Consider the following 12,970-nt stretch of genomic DNA (forward strand, 5'->3'; position numbering starts at 1 on the left):
TGAATTATGACTTCACTCAGGACTTTGTCAATGACGTCCATGTGAAAGTTTCAGAGTCACCCATTAGTTACATTGACCACCATAGGTTGGGATGAAGGTCCATGTAAATGTTTCCACCATTGAAAAACTTCACCCAGAGCCAGTGCGTTCATTCCTATTTCCTGTTGTGGTACATTGGTTGTATCACCAGCAAATAGGAGTTGAGAGTCAGGAAATGATGAGCCAAGTTCTCAGGACTAGGCACAGCTGCATTCTTCTGCCTGTACATCTTACCTGCACATCAAACGATATAATCAGTTCAGAACTTAGATACAGGATCCAATTGTATGATTTCTTTCCTATCCCAGAAACACAACATCAGATTACAAATCGTGGCCTGGTACTCTCTTTTTGAGTAGAAGGCCAGTCCTTTTGTGCTCCTAGTTCCATGACACCTATCGACTTTCCTCGATGCCTTGTCTTCTCAATCACTTTGGAGCTGAATGAAACCTTCCTGAATAATGACTTCATCAGAAAATGAGTTTAGGAAAATAATAATAATGATACAGAATGTCCATCGATGAGCTATAAAAATGGTTGTCCCTGGTTTCTACTCCAAGGATAAGACAAAGTTTTCTCTAGCTTGCTTCCCCGTTGTGATAGCCCTGTAATGGCAGCCACTATAAACCAAACAATCATGACATCCTAAGGACTGTTTTAGGCAAGTCAGTTTACGGGCTTGCTTGCTTTCCATTCTATCCTTAGTAATAATGCTGTGAGGAAGATTCTTAGTCAGTTAAGCCATTTGTTTGTTTCGAAAACAAACTTACCCATGTTACCTCACACAATGAGAACAGTATTATAATGATACCTTGAATGACAAAGTTGTCATTATTCTTAAGATTTTAACATGGTGTAGTGCATGTGAGTTACAATTTGGTTTGGCGCCGTATAATAAAAACAAATTCAAGGCAATAATGACCTAAACCCATAAAAGCCTCTCTCAGAAAACAGAGAGTTTGGAGATAGAAGGTTGTTGGCATTACTTTGATGCCTCAAGAATTTTAAGGCCGAGATCACTAGGATTCTATGTCTTGTAACTTCTCTTCTGCACTTCTGCTCCCTATAGTTCCAAAGAGTTGCTGAAGCTTCAATATCTTATCAGCTCTCTCAGGCATGCCTCCAAGGCAGAGCCAGCTTTCCTTGAAGCCCCAGCCAGTGTTTTCTACATACATCTCAGTGGCCATTCTCAGCATCAGTGGCAGCTGGAAAACGTAGTATTTTATCTGGATACATTGCTGTCCTAAATACAATTGTGATTCTGATGACAAGAAAGAAGGTAGGCATGGATTTTGAGAAGGCAATTTTGGTCCCCGCCATAAAATGAATAGGAAATAATAGCCCTTCATTAATAGATAGTACAACTGGAAAGCACCTTGGGTGCTTCATGGCAAGGAATAATAACATAAACATTTATTGAGACCTTACTGCTTACGCGCTTTACATATACTGTCTTATTGAAACCTCACAACACGATGGTGTAGGTGATATCGTTACCCCATTCTCCAGATAAGAAAGCAAGGGCTTGGAGAATTTCAGAAATTTGTTAGAAGTCACACGTAATTGAGCGGGTCAGTGAGGGAGCAGTTGGATGGAATATCCAGGTTCTCCTAAAGCCCAGGGTTTTGCAATCAGTATGGGGTGGTTCCCCCTCTCTCTCTGAAACAACTGACTACTCACAAATTGTTCTAGAGAGGAAAGACCTCTCCTGGAAAATGTGTGGTCGGAGCCTTTCTCAGGACTGAGCCCTTTATGTCCAAGTACAATGTCACTTAATCAATCTGACTGCTTTTTCTCCCAATAAGTGATTTCTTCAGTGCCGTTTCCATTTGCTATTTTGGCCATAAGTGCCCTGCTCTTTGTATTATCATCCTTATGTGCGTTGGTACCATAATGGTTTGTGGGTTTTTTTTCCCAGGTTAATTTCCAAGTGTGACATTTATTGTAATGTTTTGATAGCTGAAATGACAGGAAAGAAAATAAAATATTAAGTATGCTCTTTTTATTATGCTTTAAAATACCATAAATTTGTGTTCATTGGAAAGGTCTGGTGGGCTATAACTGGAGCTATAAATTTGCAACTCTGTTGCTAACTGACCCGGAGGATGCAGGAGACGCTTTCATTTTTCCATTTCAATATGTTTATCATTCAACAAGAATTTCTCCTCACTTTGCTTCCTGGGCCTCATAAAATTGAAATGGAAAATATAAAATAGCTTAATAGCTGAGCAACACCAAATAGCATGCTTGGCATGACTTAACATTTTTAAAATATAGAGTCTCATTATATTAAATATGTCTCATTATTGTAATTACACTGCTACAAATGTACCGGATAACACATCACATCATTATTTAATTTTATGGAAAAGCTTTCTAAGTTGTTTGTTGACAGATAATACCACGTTCTGGTTGTTCTGGTTCTATTTGCCTAAATTGCAGCCTGTGCTAGGGCTTTATATTTCACTTTAACATTTCTTAAAATGTGCTTATCTTTGGGATCCAACTTGATAATGCTTTATTTCAGCATAAGATTGATCGGGAATTGCTTTGAAGACAGGTGTGACAGCACTGTCCTTTTGTGTTGTAGAATGGTAATAAAGTTGCCACATTTTAAAATGCCTTAAAGAACATCTGTAGAATGTGATATTATGCAGTCATTAAAAGCGTGTTTTTGAGTAATATATAATGACATGGAAAATTGCTCATGGTGTAAGCAAAATGGGTAAGTTATAAAATTGCGAGTAAAACCTAATCTCGCATAAATTTATTTTTTTTTAAGATTTTTTTATTGGGGAATTGGGGGTTGGGAACAGTGCTGGGGAATTGGGGGAAGGGGAACAGACAAGTTGCTGTCCTTTTGTTCTTCAGTCTAGTTGTGGAGGACGTTGCTTCACTGGCCCAAGTTGGCACCATCATTGTGCTCTTCCCTGGGCGAGGCAGATCAGTCGCTGGCTTCTGAACAGCCACTCACAGAGGCTGCTGGCCGCTCACGCTGACTGCTGGCTACACATGGTAGCCCATGGCAACCCACTGCCACAGGGGCTGCAGCCTACGCTGTCGCCAGCGACTCACAACAGCCCAGCTCCAGGCTGAGCTGTTGTTCAGCATCTTAGCTGTAGAGGGCAGTGTCACTGGCTCTCATATGTGGGATCTGAACCAGGGCCCTCTGGCGTCCCAAGCCAGCTCCCAACCAACGCGCCACTCGGCCGGCCCTTGCATAAATATTTTTAAAATATAGAACTATGCCAAAAATGCCAGGGGTTAGGTTTCTCAAAATGGTGGAGTTAAGGATGCGTTGAGTTGTCATTTTAGGCTCTTTTGTATTTTCTGGATATTCTATGCTAAACATACTAATTTTTTTAATTAAACAAGTTATTATTTTAAAATTTACTTTGAATGGGCAGGTGGAAGGTGTTATGGCATGACCTTGACTGCAGAGCAAGAACACCTAAACAAGCAGGTGACATCTCATTCCATGGACAGTTTCAGTGCAAGAAGACCAAGCACCTTCAAGTCCTGGTGAAATAATGGCTCCTTTCAGCCTCTCCAGGAACTCCACCTGGACTTCCTGCCACTCGTGGCAAATCAGGCTGTCCCTGTCAGGACCGGCTGGCACTGTTCTTTCTACCCACAAAGCCACTGTGAGGTGGGTTCCCTCACCCCTCATACTGCCCTTCTTCGTGTTGGATACTTAATTCAAGTGTCCTTCCTTGCCTAAAGAAATTGTCCATTGCAATTTCTTTTTAAAGTTTAGTACAAAAACAGGAGTTCTTGTTTAATAGGTATAGAGTTGCACATTTGGAAGATTAAAAAGTTCTGGAGATCCATTTCATGACAATGTGAATACTGAACTACTGAAGCATATACTCAAAAATGGTTAAGATGATAAATTTTATGTTAAGTGGTTTGTTTGTCTTTAACCACAATTTAAAAAAGGAAAAACAAAAATTTTAAATTCAGTACAGAGCACTCCAACCCAACAGAATAAACCCAGTGGTTATAAACATATCTTGCTAAGTTCAAGAGGTTACTCAAGGCAATCAGCACGTCACCCCAAAATATGCTATTTTGGTATAAGGATTATTTTGAGCTGAAGATAATTTAAGAATAGGCAGACATAGGAGGAACTCTTTGTCTTCCCTTTTGGGGGATTAGGGTTTAATATAGGAATTTGGGGCCGGCCAAGTGGCTCAGGTGATTAAGAGTTAGCTTAAGAGCACAAGCTCTGAGCAACAGGGCCGCTGGTTCGATTCCCACATAGGCCAGGGACGCTGCACCCAAACTGAGCTGCCAACAGGTGGCAGGATGGCTCAACTGGTGAGATCATGTGCTCCTAACAACAAGACTGCCTGTTTGATGGTGGGCTATGCCTACCCACAACTAAAACTGAACTTAGCACTTTGAGCTGAACTGCTGCCTGGGTGGCTCAGTGGATAGAACGTGTGCTCTTAATAACAAGGCTGCTGGTTCGACTCCCGCATGAGATGGTAGCTATGTCCACCTGCAACTAAGATTGTAACACAGCACCTTGAGCTTAGAGGCCACAAGCTGCTGATGGGCAGCCAGATGGCGACTGGCACCCTCCACAACTGAGATTGAAGAACAACAACTTGGCTGGTCCCCCTCCTCAATTCCCCAACACTGTTCCCCTCCCCCAATTCTCCGATTTAAATATATACATATATATATATACATATATATATATATATATGTATATATATATATATATATATATATATATATATATATATATATATATATATATATATATATATATATATATATATATATATATATATATATATGAATTTGGGGGGAACACAAACATTCAGATCATAGCACTTACTAAAAACTTTTATCTACCATACATTTCCTGGTTGTTACCATCCCATAATATTCGTATATCATCCCTAGAAGCACAACCACCCCCTTTATTTTCTCTTGTCATTTCTCCACAATATGTTATCCCTTTAAAAAATGGTTTGTAAGCTCTCAGACCTAACTGTTTCTTTGGGTTTCAACTTCTTTTATGTGAAGTCCCTGTGTGAATGAGAAATAACCTTTTTCTCCTGTTTATCTTTCGACAGTTTAATTCACAGGCCTCAGTTACAGAACCTAAGAGGGTAAAGGAAGTCTTTCCTCTCCTACCTTACCTTGATGGTCCCTGTGTGCCATGGCAGTGGTGTACCTAAACACTGATAATGTTTAGTAGCTCCCCCTCTTCAACTTGACCAAATTATTTTCAGTTATATAATTAAATAACACAAAAGAAACACAGATGGTGAGAATTTTCATTTACTGAAACTTTATCTATATAATTATGCCTGGAGAAAAAAAAAGCAAAATATATGAATAAATAATACAGTACAAAAAGAGGGAAAATGAACAACTATTTCTTCAACATTTTGTATATCTAACTGCCAATTTGACTGTAGATTCCTTGGTTACAGTCTACTATAATAATATTTTATGCAAATAATTGTCCAGTGACAGGGTTCAGAACATGTTACCCCAAAATATGGCATTTTGGCATATTGAATATTTTTAAGCTGAAGGAATTAGAGAAGCAGCATATGCAGGAAGAACCTTCTGAACTTCTCCTGAAGCAAGCCATAAAACCCTCATGTGAGAGATGTCCTTTCTATATCCGAGGAAAAGACCATGCTTATCTCCCAGATACCAAGAGGAATTTGAACAAACAGGCCTTGCTGTTTCTCCCAATTCATTATACTTAGCTCATACACTTTTTTGTTGTATCACATTTTTTCACAAATTTCCACTCTTCAACAAACCTAGCATAAAAGCAGTCAGTGTTATTGATTTCCTCAGGTCTTCATTTCCTTAAGAAGACTCCCATGTGTCATGTAATATGTATATTAAATAAATTTGTATGCTTTTCTCTTGTTAATCTATTTTTTGTCACAGGGCCCCACTTAGGTGGATGGGGGAAAAGATCCTTTTCTTCCCCTACCTACAAAATTAAGTAATAACTTAATTTTAATAAAACTGATATGGCTGCAGAAGATACAATTTAGGCAACTATTAAATCACAACATTGCTGTAATGCTTTTACTTTTTTTTTTTTAATTGGGGAATTGGGGGGATGGGAACAGTGTTGGGGAATTGGGAGAAGGGGAACAGACAAGTTGCTGTCATTTTTGTTCTTCAATCTAGTTGTGGAGGATGTTGCTTCACTGGCCCAAGTTGGCACCGTCATTGCGCTCTTCCCTGGTGAGGCAGATCGGTCGCCGGCTTCTGGACGGCCACTCGCTGCGGCTGCTGTGCTCATGCTGGCTGCTGGCTACACACGGTAGCCCATGGCAACCCACTGCCACAGGGTCTGCAGCCTACGCCGTCGCCGGTGACTCATGGCAGCCCAGCTCCAGGTTGAGCTGTTGTTCAGCATCTTAGCTGTGGAGGGCAGTGTCACTGGCCCTCATATGTGGGATCCAAACCGGGGTCCTCTGGCATCCCAAGCGAGTTCTTAACCATCGCGCCACTCGGCCGGCCCCAATGCTTTTACTTCTTAAATCAGTCTTTCATTTTAAAAAAAAATTTTAAGCTGAATTTTAATTTAAAAAATATTATCCAAATTCGGTTTTAAAAGATCATCTGTAGGCTAAAATTTACATTTGCCAAACAAAAAAAGATAGTACACCTTGCAGCTCTCCCTTGGTTTCACAGTTTTACTTTTTAAATATAACTAAAAACTCTGAGTAGTGGAATAGAATAAAGAAGTTGAAAGGCCTTAAGTTCTGTTTCTTAATCTTTACTATGATTGTGTTATCTCTGTGTATTTCAAATCTATTGTTTAAATGTAGGGAAACACAAGAACTGCACCAATGATTTGGCACCATTACCAATCTAATCTCAAAAGAAAGATTAACTGAGTCCATCCGTGATACTGGGGTGAGTTTATAAATGGGAGTTTTTTTCAATTAACTTCCAAGTAAAATCCATTGTCTATTAAAGAATAAGTAACAAAGATAAAATATGGAATTAACTTTTATGTAACATACATTGTCTATTAAAAATAAATTTAGGGGCTGGCTGAGTGGCTCAGTTGGTAAGAGCACGAGGGCTGCCAATTCAATTCCCATATGCACCAGTAAGCTGCGCCCTCTATAGCTAAGATTGTGAACAACAGCTTGACCTGGAGCTGGGCTGCCGTGAGCCACCGTGAGCAGCCGTCCAATGGCAGGCAACTGACTGCTTCAGCCGGGAAGAGCGCAACAATAATATCAACATGGGCCAGTGAAGCAACGTCCTCCACAACTAGACTGAAGAACAAGAAGACACCAACTTGGCTGTCCCTTTTCCCCAATTCCCCAATAAAATCTTTAAACAAACAAATAAATAAATGCATTTTACATATATAAGTATATATCCTTGAAACTCATAGTAATCAAAGCAATTTTTTTAGAACTTAAGCCAATAAAAGACTTTTTGAGGAGAGGAGTGTTTCATCACTGACCTGATTTATAATTGCTGACACATGATGATCACAAAAAGCAGAAGGGCTTACTTGGTTTTATTATTGTTTTCAAATTCCCTGCAGACAGTGTACTCCTTTGTCGCTCCCCATTCCATGGTTAAACTGATTAAGTTGGTTTTGTTAATTTAATCATATTCATAATGCACTCTGGTTGTTTTAGGGAAAAGTACGGGATTCATATTTTTTTCAATGAACGAACCTAAAATTCCTTATGCAATAAAAATGGGTGCTTGGTGACTTAGCTTTCTGTGTACTCAATGTTCCTAAATGGAAGAAACTCAACAGGAAAAAGAATTCGAGAGGGACATGAGGGTTGAAAAGTGCAGAATTCTGGAGGGTCCAGATGGACGTCTTGGGTGAGCAAGCGGGGGCAGGGCATAAGGTGATGCCTGCCTGAAGTGGTCGGGTACTGGTCAGGCAGTTCTCAGTCTCCTCCAACTGTACCCTTGTGGGATGCAGCCCCATTGTTACCCACATCTGGCAATTTTTTCATGAGGCGCTGATAACCTAGATGGCTATGTGAGGTCTCCCGATTTTTAAATGATTCCAACTCTACAAAACATGGTGCAGCTCACACAAAACACTTCGGCAGCTGCAGTGTACCCCAGGCTACCAGTATCCTGATGAAAAATGCAGGTGGTGATCGAACTACTGAAATAAGTCAGGGAAATATGCTTTATTCTCTGTTCCTTTTCCTTACCCAAAATGTAACATTTTAGAAAAATCCTGATACACTGACATCATATCCATAATCTTCAGTTTAACCAGTAAAGTAGCATAATTAAAGAGCTGGAACCGGCCTGAACTCCCAGAGCAGTCCTTTCTCTTGAATCGGGGCCAAGGATGGTGTCACCAGATGTTTGTTGACTAAGTGATATACACCAGATTTATTTAACCAGTGGCAAACCACATTGCTTTTTCTAGGGCAGTAAGTTAAAACATTATTTGCTTCCCTTGGTTACAAAAAGAGGAAATACTTCTTCCAAGACTCAGGATAGCTGCGACCGGCTCTCCCAGAGAAATTATTAACCACAGAGATTCAGAACACAGAATTCGAAGCCTCTGCCCACGTCCTTCCCTGCAGCTGCCCAGCAGAGGCACCTTCTGAGAGGTGAGTGTTTGCTTTGCCTTCCAAAAGCTTCCGGCCCTGAGCATCTGATATGTGCCGCTAAGAAACCAATCTAAATCCTCATGTGTGGCTCGCATTTGATTTAGCATTTGACATATTAAAAGGGAAGGTTTATTCAAATGAGAGAAAACAATAGAAGCTGTTCCCCACATTTCCGCAGGTAATTAGAGCTTTGTGTATCTTAATTAAAAAGATGTCGAGCTAAATCCTCTAACAGATTGAGCATCCTGAGGGCTCAGTTCCTGCAGGGGCCACACAGAATGAAAAGCAAGATTGTGGAGAAGGCTTTGTCCTCGGTGGCCCTTAAGAATCTTTAGTTTATGGAAGCGGCCCTGTGTGGCCAGGTAGGCATGGCTCCTCCATGTGACCTCCCAGAGCCACTGAGTCTGTGACTGTGAGTCCATTTTAGTGTCTAGAAAAAGTTTGGCAGGGTTCCGGCCTCACTGTTCAACCCAATCAAGGCTCCAAAGTCTAACTCTAACCCTGCCTACCCTGAATAAAACAGGCCCCAAAAGGGCACTTACACAGGAGGCAGTCACCTCCCTGTGTGACACGAGGAAAAAAAATAATAAAAAAGCAGGGAAGTTTTCCCATTTTTCACAAATTGGCTTCTTTTATTTAAAAAATTGTTCATTTGTAGGCTATCTCTTTTCCAGTGGTTCTGTTCTGGGCTGATTTCTTTCTTTCTTTCTTTCTTTCTTTCTTTCTTTCTTTCTTTCTTTCTTTCTTTCTTTCTTTCTTTGTACAAACAACAACAAAAAGGTTAGAAATGATCATTAACAAAAAATAAATATGACCTGATTGGTTTCTCCCAAATACCTATTTCTGAAATTTTGTCATTGAGTATTCAGATGTTTGGGGCCTGTATGCTATTTTAACAGCAAGCAAGAAAGGAAAAGAATAATGAAATCCTTGATCTTATCAAAAGATGGGAAGCCAAATTTTTGTGGTGCGGTTGGGGCGCGGAGAGGGAATGACTCTTAAAATCGCCCAATCCGTTCAGTTAGAGCTTCACTAGAGTAATACAAAAGTCCTCTTTTAAAATATAATCTTGTCAAGAGAACTATTCTCTAACAGTGAAATTTCAAGCATCAGCGGAGAAAAGCTCTTTTTAGAAAAAGAGCAATTCTGTTCCCCAAAACAGTGCGATATCTTCTTTGAGCCCAGTTGGTCCTATAGACCTGCTTACACACACATGCCCCTCTCCAGGGACCTCTTGAAATCCTAACCACAACAGGCTTCAGAGAAACTGCAAAGATTTAGAAAGTGGTGGAGTTGTCCTGAAATCCTTTTACATGGCAGCAGCTATTCCTGCCCCTTCCTCCCATTCACTCAATTCTGGAAACACCTGTTCTCATAGAGAGATGGAGAGTCTAATGGTTGTGGGTGAAAAGGGGGCCACACACTAAACCTGACAAGCTCAGGGAAGCCAGCAAGGCAGGCTCTACAAATTCAGAGACCAAAAGAAACCACGTAGGATGGTCTGAACATTCAAATTCCTAACTGAAAATGAGTCTTGGCAGGTAGTCAGGTCCTAGGCCTGTAGCTTCCATTACAAAGGTCAGTCTTTACCTTAAGTGAGCCTGTCTATTGTCTTTTTTGCATCTAAGATAACATACCTTTGAAATGTCTGAGTAATCTTCTTTTCCAGACCCCTCAGGCACACCCACTGCACCAGAGCAAGATACCACAGAACCCCTCATTGTTATCTTGTTCCCTGCATACCATCTCTATGTGCTGTAAATGTTAATTATTATCTGTCTGGTACATACCAATGTGAAAGAAGTCTGTGTCTCCCTGTCTTACTTTTATCCAGTCCCAGAGATGCCCCCCTCCCACTTTGCTTTCTTCTGCCGTCTTAATCTACCACCAACGGATATCATCTCAACTTCCTTATGTCTTCGTCTCCTCCTTTGATTCCAAGGTATACAATAAGCTGCAAAACGGCCATTCTCCAGAACACTTTCTCAATCTGTGGAGATTTTGCTTCCTGGCAATTGTCAGTTTGGCCCGAATAAACTCATAAAAATTCTCTACAGATTTGGACATTTCTCACGTTGGACATGGTTAAGTATTTTAGGAAATGGCATTTGGAGTCAGATGCCTGGGACTGAACTCCAACTCTGCAACTTGCAGTAGAGGCCCCCTTAATAGATCCCCAAGGAACTGATTCATCAGCTTAACCAAGGCACCCAGCAGCCATTGTTCTCATTGCATGCCCCCAGTGGCAGGTAAGTTACCCTAGCACATCTGAGCATTTCAGCTTCAACTACTTTTGAAAAACAGATCAACTGTAAGGCATGCCATATACATTTAGTTAGTTATATAGCTATATACATGTCTTAGGGGAGCACCTCAAAGTCACAGCCAAGAGATTTTATTTACTGTTCCTGATTTTTGGGGGACCATTTCAAATCATATGTTTTAACTCTATTGTTGTAGATGGTAACTAAAACATAAAAATGAAAATGTGTACACTTTCCTGAGTTTCAGTGGGTACTGTGCTTAAACTATGCTTGTCACATAGTAAATTTTTCACTAAATGTCATTTCTTGTCTCTCTAGCCTTTGCTACTCAAGGCTTCCCTGTCTAAAAAAACAAACCAAAAAAAACCCCCACCAAACTCAGAGACCATGCCAAGTAGCCAAAACTTCTTGAAATTCTCAAAATCTCTTTTGTGGGTGAAATTATGCTTTGGTGTGATTACGGAAGGTAGCCTTTAACTATTGGTAAATACTAATGCAAAGGAATGAGAACCGGTGACTAGATAGGAGTCTTCTGCAGAGCGTTCTACTGCCACCTCCTTCAATGAGCACGTTTATGCTAGGATCATAGTGAAAGGAAATGCGCCAAGGTTATTTAGTAATGGTTACTTCTGTGGAATCAAGAGATTGGGAGCAAATACGGGACAGTGTGCATCTTACAGGCCCAGGGTTATTTGTAGCTTGTAAAAGCATGCCCACCCCATCCCCCAGGCTTATTTCAGTTTGCTCCCACCCCACCCTGACCCCCTACGGTGAGGATTACTGCTTTACATTTTCTAGGCTTGGTCTTGGAAAAGAGGAAAAAGAATTTTCCCTCTACCTTTTTATTGTTCTTGGCTAAGACCCCGTGTAAAAAAGATTAACAGGAGGAAAAAAACACACAAAACAAAACAGTTTTAATTACGTACATTCAGGAGGCCCACAAAGATGAGGCTCAAATGGCGGCCCGAAGACTGAGGATTATTATAGAGGTTCCTCAGCTAAGAAAAGGGATGGGGTCTTGGTTTAAAGGGAGGAAGGCAATTCACAGGATGGTGAGAAGAGGAAATGTTTGGTAAACAAAGGTTGCCCTGACTGGCAGATACCGGTAAGTCTCTCTCAGATGGAAAAATTATCTCTACCAGTAGCTCTCTTCCCAATCCAGGCCCCCTTTCTAATGTAAATTTCCTTTGTAAATGTAGATTTCCCTTTTACAGAAAGGTAACTTCTACAATTTTCAAAGCTGCTTCTGTGTCTGCAGTATCTTAGAAATAATCAGCTCAAACTAATCCTTAGGTCAAAGAGGCATATTTTGGGGTGGCACTGTCTGCTCCCCTTGCAATGTTTCATGGCAGTCAAATACAAAGACCGTGTGCTCTGCAAACAGCGTTCAATTAGCTGGCCTCACAATGTTTTAGGAGCTAATAATGTTCGATTTCCAATATCACATGGTCAAGCTGATGTTGGATCTTACAGAAATAATCAAGTTAGCCCTGCAGAGGGAAGCGAAGCACACCAAGGCTTGCTTACCTTGAGCCTCCACAATTCTCACCCCGTGAATTATTTGTGAATTCTGAGTCCTGCTTCAGATACACAGATTGAGCCCACAGATATGAGATGAGGGATAAAAATCAAATCTTTAATTTCCTCAGAGTCTGGAAAGTTCTCTCTCTCTCTCAACCTATCTAAATAAAGAAATACAAACTAAAATACATACTTAAAGAACAATGTAATTCCAATTCTTCCCTGTCAGAAATACACTGAAACCCAGTGCATTTGAAAAGCTCTCTGTTGACATGTCTAAGGCTCTTTTCATACCGTCCTTGGAATGCTATTTAACTTGATTTTTCATAAGCAAAAGCCCACCCAAACAAAGAAGGAATCAGTGCCTCCCCCATCACTGTTTTTCAGCCTGCGGCACTGCAGCCAATAGCAATGATTTCCATTAAGAAAAACAAATCTCCATTACACACACATACATGCTGAGCAAAAGAATTAATTTGTGCAGTATGTTCATTTGCTTACTTTTCTCCTGGAACACATGATGAATTTTTTATGGAG

Source organism: Hipposideros armiger, unplaced genomic scaffold (genome assembly GCF_001890085.2).
Source record: "Hipposideros armiger isolate ML-2016 unplaced genomic scaffold, ASM189008v1 scaffold_190, whole genome shotgun sequence".
Lineage (NCBI taxonomy): Eukaryota > Metazoa > Chordata > Mammalia > Chiroptera > Hipposideridae > Hipposideros > Hipposideros armiger.